The sequence below is a fragment of the Corvus kubaryi genome, unplaced genomic scaffold (assembly GCF_017639235.1).
Source record: "Corvus kubaryi isolate FWS band 111438036 unplaced genomic scaffold, C.kubaryi_AGA036_p1.0 split3-73, whole genome shotgun sequence".
Taxonomy (NCBI): domain Eukaryota; kingdom Metazoa; phylum Chordata; class Aves; order Passeriformes; family Corvidae; genus Corvus; species Corvus kubaryi.
The window spans coordinates 21,040,797-21,059,023 of record NW_024582091.1 but is presented as its reverse complement, the minus strand read 5'-3'; the positions used below and the strand labels follow the sequence as shown (position 1 = coordinate 21,059,023).

The 18,227-nt window shown below is 37.5% G+C and overlaps 1 long non-coding RNA gene across 3 annotated transcripts in view; it reads left to right on the top strand.

Moving 5' to 3' along the window:
* LOC121659152 overlaps positions 1-11,455 on the top strand; it is a 103,120-nt gene extending 91,665 nt beyond the window's left edge. For 2 of the 3 annotated variants that reach the window (XR_006014183.1, XR_006014181.1), the window contains 2 exons: positions 2,263-2,341; positions 9,139-11,455. This is a non-coding gene — a long non-coding RNA (uncharacterized LOC121659152). Of the gene's footprint in view, positions 1-2,262; positions 2,342-2,492; positions 2,550-9,138 lie in introns of all 3 variants that reach the window. The other variant, XR_006014182.1, reaches the window with a different exon arrangement.
* Positions 11,456-18,227: the final 6,772 nt, after the last annotated feature.

The following is an 18,227-nucleotide window of genomic DNA, read 5'->3' as shown; positions in this document are numbered from 1 at the left end:
CTGCATGGAAATCTGGGATCAAAGTACTCAACCAGCATCTACCTCAGATATGGAAGCAAGTGGATACTCTCATGCAGAGGTTTCCCCCTAGTCTAAGCCAGGGGGAAGGCAGGCAGACACTTCTGACCTCTCTGAAACACGTGGCTTGTCTTCACATTCAAGTGCAGATGCAGTCAATCAAAATAATCTGGTCTTGTGATGACAGGCATTGTCGTACCTAAATTGGAGAAGAAGACATGATGTTTCCTAGCTTGCAGTCAGGGAAAAAAAAAAAAAAAAAAAGAGGGGGGTTTTCAATTGCTTCCTGAAGCAGAGAGAGTATTTTGGGAGAAGCATTACCCTGTACTTACACTCTTCCCACAGTGCCCTCTGTTGTTACTGTCATAAACAGGACACTAACTAGAGAAATGCAGCTGCTCCCATGTTCTTGTAAGAATATGCCCATTTTTATCTGGCTATATTTAGCAAAATATCAAACAGCCTTTAAAAAGCCTGATAATCAGTGTATTTTAAAAGGAAGGAAAAGAAAAAAGGTGATGACTGAGGCATAGCTGCATAGTTTACTCTTCAGAATGTTTCTCTTTTTCAACCATAAAGAGAAGCATATCTTCATTGCTCTTGACCCCAGTTTACCCAGGTGTTTTCTGTTCAAGACTTTTGCTTTCTTACACACACAGTGTCCTCATGCCAGTGACAGCAGTTGCACTGGTGAGGAAAGAATTTTATGGGTTACCTGCTGCAGTTGGTAATTAGATCATGGTTCCTGCTTTTTCCTGAGGTGGTGGAGACAGGGCAATACAGATCCCTACAGAAAATTGTGGGTAGAGATGTTCAGAGAGAGGAGATAGCGGCCTACAACTGGTCTGTGACCACCTGGTCTCACCAAGTCCTTAGCAGGGTAGAAATTGCCTGTCAGCCACAGCTACCAAGAGCTCTGGAAGCTGCGACATGGGCAAGGAGTTTTGCAGCTAACTTTGAATAGGAACAACCAGGGACATTGTTCAGAGGACCAGAAATGACATCCCTACCACATCCAAATTCACTGTCATAATATGCTAAGTCTTCATTCAGTGGCCTGAGACATTACAGCTTCTCTGTGAAACAAAAAAAATGTTTTCCTCTGGTTTATTGCCATTTCATATAGATTTCTTTACTTTTAAATAACATTAATTGGAAACTATCACCCTACACCTCTTCCATTCTTCATTTCTGAAAGCTTCAGTTGCTTATAAAGGCCTTTACAATCCAAGCTGCTTAGAAACTGCCATATGACATGAAAGTAGCTGATCTGCCAAGACAGTTTTCTTAAATATATGCTGGTTTTCAGGTGTACAACATATGTTCTTGAAAAAAGAAAAAAATCAGACAACTCAATAGTTAACTAATTAAAGCCACAGAATTTCACATAACAGGAAAAACTCCAACAAAAAATATCATTCTGGAGTTCATTTTCTTGCTCCCACCCTCATATTCCCATCAGAAAACATTTTTAAATTGAAATAAGTGCCAAAAGATTGGCTGGGGCGTTGCTTTGGTTTTTTAAAGCAGAGATCCCTATCTCCTTCTTAGTCCAAATTATAGCCAAGCACTTTAGGGTTCTTTAGACACACACTTTCCTACTGAGGTTTGTAAGACTGAAGTAGGTGATGTACGATATGGGCATTACATTTTGCTGCTGCACTTTTTTAAATTAGGACATCAAAAATTATGAGCTGCATACCATCTTGAGATAAGTTACACAGTTGTTCTTGTTCGTCAGGGACCCCTTTAGACACTTCACTCTTGTTTTGTCCATTCATCCAACAGCTCAAACTTTATTCATATTCAAGGTCTATTACTCAAAGTCTGGATTTTGTTTTTTAGGTGATATGAGGAAGCTTTTCAAGGGATTACAGAAAATAGAACCATGGCAGCAGTGGAGATTTTAGTATCCATAAATAGACCCTTACCTTTTAAAGCCCCCTGTACTGACAAAGTAGAAGAGAAGAATATTGTTTACATGTGAAGTACTTTTCTGTGAATCTTGATATGTGACAAATGTGGAAACTGGAATGTTGTTTTGATTTTGCATGAGCACCAGGTGTTTCGGTAAGCAGCTGAAGGATGGCAGATAAATTGAAATGTATATGTGGCTGGCTGATTGACCCACGCAGAATTACAGGAACTGAAATGAAGCAAGAAACTGATAAATCTTTTTGGTTTGAAAACTGAAGTAATTCATCTACATATGAAGTATCATAATCCATATTCTGCTCTTGCTAGCAGGTCTCCCAGGAAAACAACAATGCTCTGCATTGAAGTAGCTACTTACACATAAAAAGTCAGACAGTAACATGAAAAGGTAAGATGAATTTACCTATTCAGTATTTCACTAAGCATTTCTTAGACCATTCAGTGTACAAAATACCCCCAAATACCCCCCTCTATAAGTGGCTTTGAACATACTACTTGCGCAAGTTCTAAATTTCTTCTTTTTAATTGAAAACTCTTAGGATTATTCAATGTCAATGACAGACCTGCAAACATACGCTTACTTTTAACAAACTCAGGTGAGCTATCTGGATGTTATTTAAAATATTCACTCTCATTTTTACATCATACACTTGACTTTTATTTTACTGTAATTGTCTGTCTTTGGCCACAGCAATCTTTTTTTTTTATTGAGTGGATTATAAAAAGTCAAGTAGCATTGTCTACTTTTTGTTGTTTCTTAATTAAAGATCACATTTTCAGTAATTATTTGAAAACACCTACAAATTTCATGACTAATTCTAATTTTCATTATTCTGAGTATCTAAGGTATAATTAATACTTTTATAAGTGGCAATGCATGTTTTAGGGACAATAAGATGCAAGTTTATAATGAGTTGTTCATTGAAAAAGATTAAATAACTTCCTCTTTTATTGAAATCTGTAAAATATGCCTAATTTATTAATGTTTTTAAAGAATACTCTTAAATTAATGGAAAAATCACAGACCTCCTGCACTCATACATGCTAGAAGGTACTTTATAGCTTACCCTCAGAAACTTTGTAATGACAGGCTGCACCAACCAAATAGATTAACCAAATAAAAAACACACAACCTCTCCTATTTTAAAGCTATCATATAGTTGAAATTAATTATTTTTATTTAAATTTTTGTAATTCAGGAAAGTTTTTGGAAATATTTATTGTAAGGGCAGTGTAATAAAACTTTTTTTAAATGCATTGATAGGAAAACAAAGCTTTAATGCCTGAAATATTCTTATTCAATAGCAACATTTCTCTGAGTAAATAAATATTAGTACATGAAAAAGAATGATCATACATCAAAGTAAACACTAAAGCAACGTAGGCACTCTGTGTGCATGAAAGATATTTTCAGCTGCTGTTTTCAGTAACTGGAACAGTTTTGATAGTCTTCATCTTAGATTTTTAAATACCTTCAAAATAAAATACCTACAGTTTTTCAGTCAACACATTTTAAAAAATACTTCCATGTAACTCTAAAATATATGGTAACTAATTTTCCCCATTTATGCTAATATCTGATTCTGCTTTTCAACTAAATTTCACTTTTTAATATCATCAACTAATCAATATTTGTAATTAAAATACAACAACATACTCTCAGGAGTAATGAAATACTATGCAAATAAACATCAGAGAATATTTTTAAACACTTTAAAAATATTTAAAATATTGAGAATTTATATAGCTACAGCATGGAATTATAAGCATTTCTACGACTTGTTAACCAGTCTTAGGAAATAAATACTTTGACATTTTATCCAGATCGGGAAAACAAGTAATGATCCAATATTGCTACATTTCACTAGTTCTAAAAATGATGCAATTATAAGAATAGAAGAGTACAACAGTGGTGTACAGGAAAAATCTATGCTCTTTATCCAGTAGAATGCAAATTATAGGTAGCCTGAGAGATAAATAGACATATCAAAAATATTTTAGAAACTAAAATATTATACTAAAAATTAAATATCTCTAGTTCCGTAACTGAAACATGATATTTGGAAATTTAAGTAATTTTAAAGAGTTTAAATTTTAAAACATTGCTTTTTTTTACCCAGTCTATTATTTTCTATTCATTCATCACTCAAATATACTCCACAATAATGTCTATAAGCAAATATATCTTCTTCGTAAAGAACAAAACACAGTACCCAAATCAATATTCTGCAAAGGAGCAAACAGCATTAATTTAGGTTTTAGTGAGTCCTTATCTCTAGCTTACCTCAGAAATAAGTTCTCCAGCACACATGAGTCTTGGAAGTCTCTGCAGCACATTTCTACTCTGCTGAGACCATACCTACATACATATGCTTTATATTTATGTATAACATTCCTGTGGAAATATGCTATGTTAAAGAGACTCAGCACCACAATGTAAGAAAATTGTGGATGGTTGTGAGAATATCATGCTCTTGAAAAGCTTCACAAAGCATAAGTTATTAAGTGAGCACTGTCTTGAGCCTGAATTCAGCTAAATAAAGATGAAAGCTTGTCAAAAAGTTGAAATGATACCCTAACAAATTGACAAAATTAATATATTATTATAAGTCATGAATAGTTTAACCACAAAATTAGATGGGCAGATACAGTGTTGTTCTCTCTTTAATCAAATTACAAAGCCTCTCCATTGTAGGCACAGACGCGCAATTATATTTCCATAAATAATTATTTAAATTATAATCTAAACATTCAACTACTGTTAATATTTAAAATATATTCATTGATGTTGTGCTATAGTGTAAAAGAAAAAAATATAAATGCTGCCACAGGTAATTATTAGTGGCTTGGCTGTCAGTTAGTCAAATCAACTAAAAGACCAATTACTCTGACGATACACAGGTTGAAAGGCTGGTTAAAGTAGAGTTCATTGCTGACATTAGGCCATGTTCGGTGAGTTCTGATTCTACAGCAGTGGGGGTGAATTTCCTGTGAATTACTATAATGAGGATATTTTGCATTTGAATTCGCATACAGTAACTTGTTCTCAACTTTAATCTCTTAATCTTGTTTAAACCCGTAAAACGCACAAACCACACTTCACATAATGCAAGTCCTGAATTACATTTCTTGCTAGAAAACCTAAGGTTTAAATAAAGACATAGATAACAACACAAAATGTTTTCTGCAAACCTCTTTTTCTTTCAAGCACGTCTACAGAGAGCTGAGTAGGTCATGTAAGAAATTCTGCTTCCAAAACATGGTAAATGGCTCTTGAAAATTCTACATAAAGAGTACAATCATATCCACCTCTTGGAATATGTTTCCCTTCAGAAACATCAACTCCGAGGTGATTTTTTAGATGACTCTAAGCAGTCTGGAAGGACTTATCAGTCAGATGAGCCGCCTGCATATCTGACATCTATAGTCTACTGCTGTTGATTCACTTTCAGAGAACAGCGACTATAGCATTAATTACTTTCAAAGACCTGTAGTACCTTCTTTGCTTTCATTTAAAAAAATATTTTGACACACAAATCATAAATTTAGGGAAGTAAATTAGAGAAGGATGGCAAAGTTCTTAAAAATATCTCCCAATCACTCTGAAGAATATTTTTAATTTGTTCTTGTGTTCATGCATGCTAAGCACAAAACCAGAGCACCTTAAGAAATCTCAACCTTTACTCTCCACTGCTCAAAACTTTTCATAGTTTTATTCAAGAAAAAAGTCTACTTATCTTCTTCAGTCACTAAGGAATTTTAGTACCACATATTGCTGAAAAAAGATACTAAACCAAGTGCTAAAATGTTGGGAGAAAAGACATCTACGTGTTTTGGACCAAATTCAAGTATTAAGCACCATAACACTGTGTTCATACTCAGGGTACTACATCAATAATTGTGTCTCTCCTTACACAAAAATAGACTTATCAACTGGTTGCTATTTATGAATTTTATTCCTGCCGCAAAAAAATTAGGACGTATAAATTATATAATCTTTTTACCTATTGCCAAACTGGTAAAAAGAGAAATGAACAGAATTCTTTTTACTACAGTGAGATTCTTCATCCACTAAACAAGAAATAATGACTGAGTGAATTCCACAAACAATTTAAAGACTCAAAATATCACAGAAATTATATGGAAAATAATTAAAGCCGCTCATGCATTTGTAAGTAAGTAAGGCAGGGACACTTTTTCTCCCGTTTAGATGCCATGTATGTAAATAAAAAATGAAAACTTTTTAAATAGCCATCTTGTGGTACACAATAATTGGCAAAATTACTAATTCTTTTATTGTTGACTGCAAGCACTTGCAGTTTCCCTTGTCCATTACTGTGCTCCTGAATTGTAAATGAAGAGCATCATTATTTAGCTGCATTATTAGCTGATTTTAGTAAATCAAATTAGTTTTAAGTACCTGATATGTTAATGTATTTAGCTTACAGTGTCTCCTGCTACTGGATTTCTTGAGACTAAAAATTATTTCATCAAAATGTGAGCAGATTTATATAAAACTCTATTTGTCTTCATTTATAATGAAACATCATTGTTAATGATGGAGCACTCTATGATGTGATTTGACTTAGAATACAAGCTTAGATTAGCTAGTACTTGCAGTTAGAAATAGTAGAGATTTTATTTGGTTTTATTTGTTGCAATAGTATTTACTTGAATCAGATAGTAAAAGTGGAAAATGCTGAGGTGTATTTCCACCTCAGTAGAAGATGAATATTGGTTCAAATTTCACTGTACTAATAGATATAAGACCACTATTAAATACTGTCTTTTATTTATCAATTCATCTTTAGAAACTGTCAGTGATGCAATTTAAAGGGGGAAGAAACTTAAACCACAACAGCTTAATTAACACATGGGATTTGTTTTTCTTTGTATCTCTCTTAAATGTAAAATGTTAACATTCTACAACACTCTCCAAATAAAAAAAACCTAAGGTATATTTCTTTATAGAAATCCTTATTAGAATTAGATTTCTCTTTAAAGCAATCACCTTTTTAAAAGATGTGAAACTGTATAAAATATAATTGCAGAAGTATTATTTAAAAATAAATACATAAGGTCTGTTAAGTAACATGAAAGGAAAAATATTCATTTTTTAAATTCTACAGCCACTTGATCTGGGATTAGCAGATCTTAGGCAATACTGTATTTCCTTAGACTGCAAACCCTCAGGAGGTTTAAACAAATATTCTTTTTACCGTTTCAGGATACAGCCTCTCCCAGGAAAAAATTACCGAGCCTTTTTCTCCTAATATTTTATACCAAAAAAATAATTGGCAAATAAGAAGAATTTAAATTCTAAGAAATGAATAGTAATGAACTGATAACTAAAATATTGCTTAAAGGTTCAAATACAGAGATTGCAATAATAGTACTATTCTGTTAAGCTATGTATACTTCATCGAAGCCAGCGGAAAGGAAAACATACCATATCACCACCATACCGCAGGCATTTTCATACAGCCTAGTGCAAATTCAAAGCTTTCTCTGACTGTGTCCAATAAAACAGCCACAACTATTTTTAAATACATCAGGAGTCCATGACCCCATAAGTAGTAACTTCCCTTTCTTGATGGAGTGCGCATCTCACTTTTGTAAGTGTCAACGGTTTCTGGCTGGCTGGCCAGAGACCACGGCATACTCTGCTTTTCTCCCAAAAAGGCCATGTCATTCTTACACAACTTAATCAGTGGCTACATACAAGAAAGCAACACTGCAGCCTTTCTGATCATTTTAATGAGGACCCCTGGCTATTCAGTCATTGAAATATAATTGACTTGCTCTTCTCTTATTTTCATAATAGACACTCCAACCTAGACCACATTTATTTTGCTATAAGAAATGTCAAGAAAGATTGGAAGTTTTCTGAGTGTCCCCATTAAAACTGAAAACATGCCACCCTGTCTTTTGCATTAGCTGCGATCATTTTGTGTAGAACTCATTATGCAGATAGAAGATGCAAATGTTTCATCTATCTCACATCTAACCAAGCTGCAAGTGCCAAGAAAATAAGCAGGAGAAAAATAATTTTCTTTCTATGTCTGTGCCTGAGCCTGTGGTGTTTGCATTGTGTCACAATGCCAGTACCCATGTGTGCATGTGTACACATGTGCTCATAGACAACATAAACACAGCTCAAAGTCCTTATATCTTATTTCAGGTAGCATCTAAAGGTTGCTTGGCACACATTATCACAGTCAAGAAAGAGCATTTTTCTCAACAGAAGCAGCTCTGTGTAACAATAATTACTACTTTAAAATCAAATGAACAGCAGAAAACATTTGAATGAGAAGCACAGGAATGCATTCAGTGTTGGTTTTTAAACAGAATAATGACCATGTGCATGCCAAATATCTTATTTTGAATGAGTCCTAGTCACTTACACGGCCACCCACTTCAGTAAACAAAATGTCAGGTAAAGAACTGTGTCTACCATACACTAACTAAGTTCTTCTCATATCTGGCTGGACTGTGACACACATTTCCCAGCTGAACACCTTATACAGGATATCTACCATGAAAACTCATTCACTGTTGACTTAACTGTGCAATTTGCAGTGCAAGAGAGAAGATGTCTCTTCCTGTCAATTATCAACACATACAGCATCTTACTGATCCTACCAGTAAATATTATCCCTACTACATCATCACTTTTTAGTAATTTAAAGACTTGACTACGCAAGTGTCATTACTTAGCATGCTACTAAACATCCAAAATAAAAACCACACATCTCAAAATTTTCCAATCAGGTTTTCAACCTGAAAAACATTCCCAAAAAACTTATATTTGAGTTATCCATGACATAGGCAATGAACAAGGAAAAGATCAGAAATATAATTGCTATGAGATCTGATACATTTAATCTGCATTTGAATAGAGAAAGTGGATTGATTTTTACAAGACTTAGAAAATTCTGTTCTGATGTATTATATATTATTACAGAGTGGACAGAAAAATCATACTTTACCTCCAAGCAACTGCATACTGAAATAATAGAAAGGGGTGGCAAAACAGATATTTTAAGTCAATATTTAATGTCATACATTATCATTTTTGCTCACAAGAGTCCTGACAATTCCCTTACCCATTTTTAGCATAAAAACATGAAAGTATCATCTTTCTGGCATATTTACACAGTTTATTTTTGACATCTCTACATACAGGGCTTGAGAAGGAGTGTTTCTGGGCCTCGTTTTAGTGGGGTGCTGTGCACCAACTAACCCCAGCCCTAGAGCAATGGGGCTGGGTCCTTCCCATCTGCCCCATGCTTGTCTTCTCCTACAACTCAAAGATGTTGCTGCACAGCACCTTCAGGAAAAAAAGACTTCTGAGCATCATGGAAGCTATCTGTTTGCATGTACATCCTGTCACCAAGCCACGGCCCCTGCGTGCTTGCACAGATTTCTCTGGGCCTGGCAGAAATAATCAGCGTACAAGAGGGAAAGGAAGAACCCCTAGGCTTCCTCTGGATCAACATCAGTGCACACGTTCATGCTACTTTGGCAACATATTGGTGTACCTCACAGAGTACTTCATGCACAGCAGCAGCACTTGGATCCTAACAAATGAAGGTTTCAGTAATATAAGCATGTACAAATACAGGTTTCACACAGGGATAACACTATGTAATTTAAATGCCTAGACCTGCAACTATTAAAGTGACTTTTATTTAGTCTTTTGCTGCAGCTGCTTTACAGATTTCATATACAAAACTTTAGATAATGAGATTTCCACCAATTTTTTTTATGGAAATCATGAAAAAATTTTCAGCCTTCTCATGAGGATTTCATTTTTAATTTGGAATTGTAAACACATATATGAATAAGTAACTCCTTGCTTCTATCCCAGCTGTGTGTTCAATAAGAACTGTAACAAATGTCACTCTTAAAGAGAAAACAAGACCCATCATATAAATTAACAAAACATAAAAACTTTGCAGCTGGTTTCACACACAATCTCTCGCACTTCATCATGCCTTTAAAGTGAAAATATTTCGTAAGAAAAACTAAAAGGACTTCTTTTTGAGAGCTCCTTGGCTGTCTGATGATGTCTGCCAGGTGCCAGTAGGTGAAATGAAACTCAGTTGGCAGAAAACACTTGAACTCCTCCCACTCACCCTTCTTGTCCCATGACACCATTCCCACTTTTCCTGTGGCCAGGCAGGAGATGTGTCTGACTTCTCTGACTGCTTCTTGTCTGTGGTTAAGAGGTTGACAATACCATCCCCTCTGGCTTCAGAAGTATTTCCCCCAGACAGTCCATCCAAGAACAGGCAAGAAGATCTCATTCCATGACATATAGGAAGCACCAGCCCTCACAAGTGTTGTCCATGAACTGTCTCAATAAAAATGCACTTGGTCCAGAAAAGCAGATTCACAGGGAGAAAGAAAAAAAGGAAAAGGACTACCACATAGGCAAACGACCAGTTTTGGAACTCAGTGGGTTTGATTCTGTTTCTGATTCATCTTTTCTCCTGTGAGTTGGAGAAGGAAAAGGCAAAAAGGCTCAGCTTCATCATGTTCTCTGTGTAAGAGAAGACCCTTTCAGTCAGGAAATTATCACAACCTCCTTAAGATGATGATATCTGAGGACTAAGCCTGCCTCGCAGGGCTGTATTGCAGTCCTGAGGGATGTGATTTAGAAAGGTGGTTGTGCCAGCCCATGTAGACAAGTGCTTCCTGTGACAAAGAGAAAATCCTTTTCAGACACAGCACAATAACATCCCTCTCTTTCCATTCTTCAGCAAAGCTCCCGGTCCTCTCTCATCAGCCTTGAAGACTCTCTATACATTGTCATACATGTCTTCCTTGTTCACCTCTCCCTCAGCCATCTCTTTGCTATTTTTCAGACTGTTCCCTATTTCAGGAAACCAGTACTGCTATTCCAGCTTGATATGCCTGAGGAACCACTTCTACAACCTCTATCCACAGCCCACGAGTGAACAGTGCTCATGCACAAGAAGAGGATGACTTCAAAAGCAGAAATTATGTGAAATGAAAAACAAAATTGGCAGTGAAGGAAAGGTGGCAGGAGGAGAATCTTATTTATTTAACCTGTAATTAAGTGTACTAATGAAAGTGATGTTTATCTTCTTCCATTTGCATTTCACTCTAATCAAAAAGTAGTTTTAAACGCCAATCAAAAATACTTTTACAAAAATACATAGAATTATTTGCAGGTGGGTGGTGTTTGTGATGACTGAGAGTGGCAGAATTCAGACCCTGTGTTTTGTACTCTCTTATCAAAAGCCAGAAGCACATCTTTCTACTTGCTTTAGGAAAAAAAATTCTATCAAAGCCACAATGCAATTGGAAAATAATCATAGAATCATAGACTCATAGAATTGGTTGGAAGGAACCTTTAAGATCATGTAGTTCCAAGCTCCCTGACATGGACAGGGACACATTTCACTGAACCAGTTTGCTCAGAGCTCCATCCAGCCTGGCCTTGAACACCTCCATATGTGGAGCATCCACAACTTCTCTGGAAAACCTGTTCCAGTGCCTCGCCACCCTCACAGCAAAGAACTTCCTCCTAATACCTAATCTAACCTACTGTCCTTCAGTGTGAAGCCATTCCCCCTTGTTCTGTCACTTCATGTCCTTATAAAAAGTCCCTCTCTGCCTTTTTTGCAGGCTCCCTTCAGGTACTGGAAGGCTGCAATTAAGCCTTTTCTTTTCCCGGCTGAACAAACCCAGTTCCCTCACCTTTTTCTCAGAGGAGAGGCGTTTCATCCCTCCAACCCTCTTGGAGGCCCTCCTCTAGACTTGCTCCAACAGGTCAAAGTCCTTCTTGTGCTGAGGACCCCAGAGCTGGATGCAGCTAGATGCATGTGGGGTGCCACCAGAGCAGCACAGAGGGGCAGAATCCTGTCCCTCCTCCTTGCTGGCCACGCTGCTTTGGATGCAGCCCAGGATACATTTGGCTTTCTGGGCTGCCAGTGCACATTGCCAGCTCACGTCCAGGCTCTCATCCCCCAGCACATCCAAGACCTTCTCAGCAGGGCTGCTCTCAATCCCTTCATCCCCTAGTCTGTATTGATAATATATGATTATAAAAACATTGTGATATTGCAGGTTCTAGGACATCAATAGTGCTATCTTCTGTCACATGTTCTTAACTCATTGTGACCTTTGTTCTTCTGTGCTGATCAGCCATGTCAACCAGAGTGTGCTGGAATATGCTGGGAATGGCAAGGTGGGGCAGAAACTCTTTTCGGACTGGTGAACTGACCCTCCCCCTGCCAGTTCCTGCAGAAAATTGGTCCCAAGGAGCCACTGGGCCATGTTCTTAAAAAACCTGCAACACTGGTATCCAGGGAAAAAGATGGGAAAACAGTCAAAGTGTCTGACTTGAATTTTCAGCACCATGCAGGGGTTCCCCTCCCTCTCAAAGACCTCCAATTTCTCAGAACAATATTTTTTTGGATTACTGGACATGGCTGGAGCACTCATAATCCATCTGAGCTATTCTAGAAGGTCTCTGCTGGGCAGATGACAGATCTGTTTCCAGCACAAAGCTCCTTTAGAGAAGATCAGCATTTAGCTATCTTCCAAGTACCCTCTGTTTCCTTGCTATTTCTACTTCTCCTTCTACTGCTAGAAATCCCAGAAAAAGATCTTACTTTCAGAACAAATTCTGGGATATTTTCATACTTTACAGTGCCCAAAAAATTTTATCTAATAAAAGAAATCAAAGAATTCCTTATATGTGCTAATGTTCTTGGTGACAGTTTTGGTTCCACTATTGCAGAAGTGGAAACTACTTTTTTTTTGCCTTTTAAGCTACTCTGCATATATTTATCATGGAAAAATAGCAGGGTCTCAAATATTATACTGTACAAAAAGAAATTTTGATAATGTCTTTTCCCTGCAAACATTTCCACGTACCAAGTGGTTATTTCACTCTTTTGTTTACCCTAATCAGAGGAGACCAGCTATCACCCACAGCAGCAGTGTGTCTTGATCAGAGTTTGATTTCTTGGAAAAGACAAAAAGTTCTGGCTAATTGCACGCAAATCCAGGATACTTTGGACACCCCAAAGGAAAAGTGGACCACTGGATAAAAGAAGGAGATTTACAGTCACTTTCCCACTAAACCACTCTGGACCAAAAACGTAAAAATACAGCCATCAGTAAGAACTCTCTACTTCTCTCAAGCGGGCTGATGGAGGGGAGAAGCTGTATTGCTGCTGCAGCATAAATAAGAAATCTTACAGCTCAGACAACTCTGCTGTGTGTCAAAGAGAGATAATAGATTCTATCAGGAATTAAGCATCAAATTCCTTCTTAGAGTCTGAGTCCTACCTTCTACTTGATACCATTTTTAACAATAAGACATTAGGAAGTTATAGATCTTTAAAAATGGACATGGAGTCTGGAAACAGGGAGAGCCACATGGTCATCATATTGTCACTTGTTTTCCATGCTTGCTACATTCCACAAGTTACTGACAACAGTGGTAAGACCTGTTAAACCTACCTTCCCAGGCTTCCGTATTTGCCAGGGATTAATTGGAGTTTTTGGACTTAATTATCTTCTTATCATTTATAATGTGCTTAGCATTTGGAAGTATTTGCAGTTTTTATACATGTATGTACAGACACAGATATGTGTGGGTGTGCATCAAATGCCGTTGTAGCTACAATATAGTATATTCAGCGTCCTGTATAAATATTTATTCTTTTTCCCTTATGTGGGGAAAGCATGTACTTCAACAGAATGAGACATAACCAAAATATCACCCCAAAAAATCTACTTTTGAGGAATTTCCAGTCAATCCAAAAATTTAAATTATTTAAAAATTTAACAAAAACTCTATCTCTGGATTTTCAATTTTTTGTCTGTCTCTTTGCTTACACTGTGTAATACTTCAGAGCTACACTCTGTCCTGACTGTTGTTTTTTGCTTTTTTTTCTCATTTGAACAGGGGAAGCCTAGGGCAGTGGATGTCACTGGGAGTCAAGGTGCCTCACAGACAGGCATGCTTGCCTTCAGCAAATCTATGGATTTGGTCCTCGGGAACTCTTGCTATCTCCATGAAGTGCAACTAAAAAAGCATTCTGAGTATCCACATTTCAGATGTAAACACTTAAATCCTTCTGCAATCTTTAATCTCCCTGAGTAGGATGGCTACTTCTTAATTGAAATGCAGACATCTAAGATGCTCACCCTTAACTCTTTGTGCAATCAATAGCACTTTAAGAAAGAGACTTATCTTATACAAAAGTCTGATCTTTTACAAATAAGACAAAATAAGTCATGCCTAGAAATGCTTATCTTTCTCCACTGACCCTTAACATCAGAGGATGCTTAACTGGGATTTGGAGACCTACATTGCAAGCATGTACATTTGCTCAGATGAGCCCCACCTCCAGTTGTCCTTTTATCAGTGGGAAATTACTGCGTATCCCATCCTAATAGCAAAACAGTGATCATAAATGCATCAATGATTCTGAGATATGGGAATCCCTAACCTTGGTGATGTGTCATATAAACCTCTTTCAATGTGAGGAAAAAAGCACTGGTCTATCCTTAAGTACGGCTATGTTCAAATACAAATGAAAGTTTCTTCCAGACAGTTAAAGCTGTACAATTTGTGATGCAAGTAGAAGTTCACAGTAAAGACCTCACCATCAGGGTTTTATTTTGCTGCCTATTTGAATATATTCCCTCTGGGATTCAATCACGACCCTGGTAGTCACACCAAGTAATGTCTTGCATTACCAGTTATTGCAGAGAAAGCATTGTTGGAAAGCGGCCCGTTGCATCCAAAGTTCTGGAAAATGTAAAAATGCAAAAAGAGACAAGCAAGTAGAAGCAAGTTTCCTTAGCGAAAGGTATTGTTCCGAGCCTGCCAGCAGGCGAGTGTGTCCCTCCTACACTGAGGTCCAAGACACATACCAATATAGTTTGTTTTTATGAGTGTAATCAAGTTGACATCTATCTACACTGATTACACTTCAGAAGGGGAGAGGGAAATTCGGGAGGTGGGAGAAAGGTTCTCTTCTCTCTGGTGGCTTTAGAAGTATCCTCCACAGGGTAGCTTGGGCCTCTGGGCATAGCCCTGAGAGATGGGTGGTGCGTAAGGAATCGTGCTGGAGGTCTTATGCCTCAGAGATGCTCTTCCCTATTCCTGCTTGCTCCTCAGGGGAGTAATTTGTTGCTGGTCTATACCAGCAGCAAATTATAGCAACCCCTGTGCCAGTTCAACTTGTATCTGGGAACTGGAAGAGGCAGGGGAGTGAGGGACAGAGGGCTTTGGCCTTTGCCTGACCATCTGCCTGGTGAAGCACTGGTACTATTTAGTCAGTTTTCCGCCCACTCTCCAGTGCATGATGCAGCGGAAGCTACGGTGACTCTGAAGCTTCATAGTCCTGACTGTGCTGTCTGTCAAACACAACTCAGTCTGCTTTTTTCTTCTGACTCTTGCAATTCACAACAATACAAGAATTTCTAAAAACACAGCAGCCAGACCCTGCTCCACTGAAAGCCTTTTTGCATCAGGGAGACTGGCTCAATTCTAAGCACTTCAAAAGCCAGTCAAAGAAGAAATGCTGACTATACTTTATTGTATTTGTATAGCATTCCAAATGCCACATAACACTGCTCTTCATGCCTTTATTACATTGCTCTGCAAATGACAAGACCCTACTATTGCACGATGCACCAAGTGAGTCTGACAAGTAACTAGCCGACCTTTATACAAATTGCATTTTTATTCTCCCTTTATGGTGGCAGTTTATCTCGATCCTCATTTTCAGTTCCTTGCATGATAGTTCAGCTGGTTTCTAGCTCTGTTTGGTTATCACGGGTTTAAAATCATTGTTGCAAACACGAGTCTGTCCTCATTACCAACAGCATTAAATAAATATCAGCTTATTAAGAGTAGAAGTGCTAAGAGATTGCTCTTCTTTTGCTAGTCTTGTATCCTAGGCAAAAGACAGTCAAGAAATCAGGCTCTTTTCATTACTGTATTACAAATGTACCCTATGACCTTGAATGAATCTCCTCTGAAGAGAACTAGCCCTTCCCCTGCCTGCCTAGTTCTGGCAGTGGTGTAGAAGATGGAGAGACAACTCACTTTTTAAAATGTAAATTCATACACCACAGCTACACTGGTTGTGTAATCCACACAGAAACCACTTATCATATCTTCCTGTTTCTACTTGTCTTGCTAAAGCCATTTCCTTGATCTTTGTCTTGTCCCAGTACATAACTATAAGATCACCAGGAGACATTTGGATGTTTGTGTCTGGGAATCCTGCCGTTAGCTAGCACTCTCTATGTGCAGTTAGTACATGGTCTCTTGGCTGACTTCACTGACCTCCATCTGCTAGACTGGCTGTGTGCCTGCTCACAAGTCAGGCAGACTGTTTCACTAGGACACAGGTGCCAGCAAGGACGGTGCTTGGATGGACAGCACGCACAGAATTGCAACGTCCTACCTTCTTAAAAAAAAAAAGCAATTTTTTGGCATGGTATGGCACTACTGCTTTTGGACTGTCATCTCATGCTGCACTTCCACTTTCACAGAAGTCACTGAAGAAGGGGAGGAAGGCTCATTATGAAAACATTAACTGAAATACTTTCCCATGCCTCTCAGTTTGCATCCATAAATGCAATCCTTCTCCCTGTTCTTCATTAGAAAGCGAAGTTTATGTGCAACACTTCTATTTTCTCCTTTGTAGCTCCAGTGTTTCCACAAAGTGTGGTATGTTAGAAGGAACCAGTAAATCCGAAGTTCTTGCCTGAACATGTGTATTTGAGCTTCACTTTCTAGAATGTATAAGGAGAAATTTGCATAATAAATTGTAAAACAAGGTTTTGCACCAGCAAGCTATATACAAGACTTCTAGCCAATAAAAAAATTAGTCACCAAATCTGATAACCCCAATAAATCTGCTATCAGCTCACACAGACTGAGGATAGATTCATTTCTAACACACAAGGCCACATCTTTTTAAACCAGAAAGGCACAAAGTAAGGTCTAAACACTTACTTGTGTATTAAAGAATGAAGACTGAACATGTTGTCAATGACAGGTATTAGCAGTTTTTCACTGACTTTTGGTGTCCTGAGCTCTACATGGGGTTACAAAGACATATACAAACAAAAAGAAGATTTAGAAAAAGCCCCACTTTGCAATCACTCACTAACACTTTCTACACTCCAGCTTTACATCATATTCCTGCAGCAGCTCATCCCAAGTCCTTTGTCTCTGCAACCAAAACTCTCAAACATGTCATTTATAACATGACCAACACCTTTAAACCTTGGGTACAGGCTTATCCAAACTGAAAAAAGCCTCCAGTAAGCTCGCTGGATCATTGTTTATGTCACTTGCCTGCTGCCTTCCCATATCTCCCTCCACCATGTATAAATGAAATTAAACCCACCAAGCACCTGGAGATAGAGCAAAGTATTCACAAGGAAAAATACCGAAGGAAAAGTGCCAATAGCACAGCTAGAGCTGTAGTAGGGGAACGCACTCAGATTAGGCTATCCATGCTGATTTGGCTGATCACTTACAAACTTGGGTGATGATGGCTTATGAAAATAACAAACCACATATGAAAAACATTGGGTGTATAAAGAATCCTAGAAAAAGACTCTCATCTGCTCACTAAGTTCTCCATGGAACTGAAACAGAGAGGTTTTCTAGAAGAATCAATAAATGTTTATATATGGGAAAAGGAGGAAATTTTGTATCAAAGATAAGCTTACAATCATTACAACCCTGACAAGAAATAGTTGGTATTTAAGAGCAGAATGACCATTCTCTCTGTTTTGATGACAGCTCTTGCCATATATGACACTAAACTTCAGTAAGATTTTCTGTAGGTTTAGAGGGAAAAAGCAGCAATCATAATTACCTTACGTTTCTACAATTACATTATATACTTATCCAACCAAGGAGTTCACTTTCAAGTATCAATATGACACTGATCCAAGGCAATTTACTGTGCTTACACCAAAACACATTACTCCCCATCATCCTCTCATGCACACGTGCCTTAATATAGGTGCATAGCTTTTAGAAGTGTTGCATTGACATTTTAACTCAACTGGCTTTACTTAGTCACCACACACATATGCAGAGATAGAAAAGAGTTTTGTTAACAGCCAGATGAGCAACAAACTGAAAACTTTAATGACTAAGTAAAACCCAGCTCTGCACTTGCCCTTAATTACTTGAAGTCAGAAAGGCTGTGTAACATCTGTTTCTCCTTTTGTGAGATTTTTGATCTCTA